The 2,682-nt window shown below is 52.9% G+C and overlaps 1 pseudogene across 1 annotated transcript; it reads left to right on the top strand.

The window, feature by feature from the left end:
* Positions 1 to 912: 912 nt before the first annotated feature.
* On the top strand, positions 913 to 2,374 carry LOC311624827 (F-box only protein 31-like; annotated as a pseudogene). Its single transcript has one exon. The product of its transcript is annotated as an F-box only protein 31-like (transcript).
* The last annotated feature ends 308 nt before the right edge of the window (positions 2,375 to 2,682 follow it).

The raw sequence follows: 2,682 nt of genomic DNA, 5'->3' as shown, positions 1-2,682 counted from the left end.
AAATAAAATACTAAGGTTTCAGCCAAAACCGGTTTGGCTCAGCGGTAGAGCGTCGGTCTGCAGACTGAAAGGTCCTGGGTTCAATTCCGGTCAAGGGCATGTACATTGGTTGCGGGTACATCACCAGTAGGGGGTGGGCAAGAGGCAGCTGCCATGTTTCTCTCTCATCGACGTTTCTATCTCTCTCCCTTTCTCTCTGTAAAAAATCAATAAAATATATGTTAAAAAAAATACTAAGGTTTCAGGTACTATATCTAAGTGGTGGTTCCATCAAATTTCCCAATGGTAAGACTAATCTTTGAGGACTTATTAACCAAAGAGAGCCAATAGTATGGCATATAAACAGTTTTGTTAAGCATCCTAGGCTATTCTTTTTTTAAATTATTTTGTAATTGATTTTTTATAGAGGGAAGGGAGAGAAAGAGAAAGAAACTTGGATTGGCTGCCCTCTTCACACACCTGGACCAGGGGTCAATTCCTTAACCTGGGTATGTACCCTAACTGGGTAATCAAACCCACCACTTTTTTTTTTAATATATTAATTTTTTGCAGAGAAGAAGAGAGAGGGATAGAGAGTTAGAAACATCATTGAGAGAGAATCATCAATCAGCTGCCTCTTGCACACTCCCTACTGGGGATGTGCCCGCAACCAAGGTACATGCCCTTGACCGGAATCGAACCCGGGACTTTTCAGTCCACAGGCTGACGCTCTATCCACTGAGCCAAACCGGTTTTGGCCAAACCCACTTTTTTATGTATAGGATGATGCTCCAACTAATTGAGCTGCTGCCAGCCAGAGCCCCAGGCTGTTCTTATCAGGAAAGGTCAGGAAGTACTGGTCCAGAGTCCAACAGAAGAGAATAGAGGCTGGAAGGAGTGCGCTTGCCTCTGCAGCGTGGGCCCTTCATGGGGATGCCGGTGTCACCAGCAGCAATTGGGCCCAACCGAGAAGGTGGCAGCCAACAGCGAGCTGGATCCGGACCCAGACCGGGGAAAGGAGCTCCTCAAGGCAGACACGGAGGCGCTCTTCAGTGCTGGGAGTGGCGGGATCATGAGTGTGCAACAACCCAGCACTGCTCGCTGCAGGACCTGCCTCCAGGGCCACTGGTGGGGATTTTCGCCTCCCTCCCCGGCACCGACCTGCCCAGCCTGGCCCAGGCCTGCACCTACAGCATCTGGGGACTGCGCTGCCGGAGGAGTATGGCATTTGTGAAAACTTGCAGGACCTGGAGATCATGAATATGTATTGTCGGGAAGTCTATGCAAAGCTGCTCCACCCATGCAGACACATTTTGGGACTGTGGCACCAGATATGGGGCCCTATGGAGGACTGCTGAATGTAATGGTGGACAGCTTGTGCATTATTGGTTGGAGGTACCTGCCTCCCTATTTCCCCCATGTGAATGACGCAATGCAAATCAAGCCCTCATTTAGCATTCTCCTGATAGAGAGGAAATAAGCCACAGTAGAGTGCATGTAGGGCCACAGAGGGCCCCACAGTGGCCCCATCCAGATGCTGAAGGACGAGTTCTCCACCAAGTGCAACCAGACAAAACATAGGATGTCTGGCAGGAGAGGCAAGAGGAATTCTGAACGTGGCTGAGAGAAGAATGGAGGCGGACGCTGGAGGACATTTTCCAGGAGCACTGGAAGGAGTTCATCCTGATGTTCATCTATAATCAGTATGACAACTGGCTGACCTACCACCACATCTACCTCCTGCCAGCCCCCTAGATGACCTCATCAAGCCAGGCCTCTTCAAAGCAACTACGATGCCCTTGGCCTAGGGATTGTCATGCTCAGCTTCCATGGGAAGCAGGCCAGGGCCACGAAGATCACAGGTGACCCCAACATCCCTGCACCCCGGGCAGCAGACAAGAGAGGTCAGCCTCATGCACCACACCCAACTTCCACAAGGGTCCTGGAGGCTCATGAGCAGGTGAGCCTGGAGCAGCAGCAGCCGCAGCAGCAGCAAGAAGACAGGACTGGGGACAGCGAGGGCCATGGCTGGCAGAGCCCTGCCAAGCCCAATGTCGAGCCATCCATTGAGGTTATGGAGCCCAAGCCTGCAGCTTTGGAGGAACAGCCTGTCTGGTGTGTTCTGCCTGTGGGCGTGAGCTCATGTAACGAGGATTACCCCCAAACCTGCAGGATGTGTTTCTATGGCACGGGCCTCCTTGCCCACCATGGCTTTGTCAACCCTGAGCACATCCCTGGGGTCTTCATCCTGTTTGATGAGGATCACTTCAGGTTCATCTGGCTGGAGCGGAAATCCTTCAACATGTACAGTAGACTCCAGGCCACCTTCCAGAATGCACCATCCCCACAGGCCTTTGAGGAGATGCTCAAGAACATTCAGTCCCTGACCTCCTGACGGCCCGTCCTTAGCCCAGGGGCAGGCAGCAGGGGGCAGGGGCTCTGGACCACCTGGTGTTACGCCCAGACTTCGTGATCCCCAAGGACCACCAGGGAGCCGAGTCCGATGCAATAAACAAAAGAGCCTGTACCATGCTAGCATGGGCTCCTCCCACCCACGCCGGCAGCATGGCAGGAGAGAATTTCCCCCAGTCCAGGGGTTTTACTCAGGTCGGTGGTGATGTCACTGCCTCGGCTAACCCTGATTGGTTGGGTGAGGGCTAGGGATAACTCCGCCCTCCGGGGCGGAGTTGGGAGCTCACCCTC

Source organism: Pipistrellus hanaki (genome assembly GCF_964339955.1).
Source record: "Pipistrellus hanaki genome assembly, chromosome: 6".
Taxonomy (NCBI): domain Eukaryota; kingdom Metazoa; phylum Chordata; class Mammalia; order Chiroptera; family Vespertilionidae; genus Pipistrellus; species Pipistrellus hanaki.
Note: the sequence above shows the minus strand (reverse complement) of the source record. Positions and strands in the feature narration are given on the sequence as shown.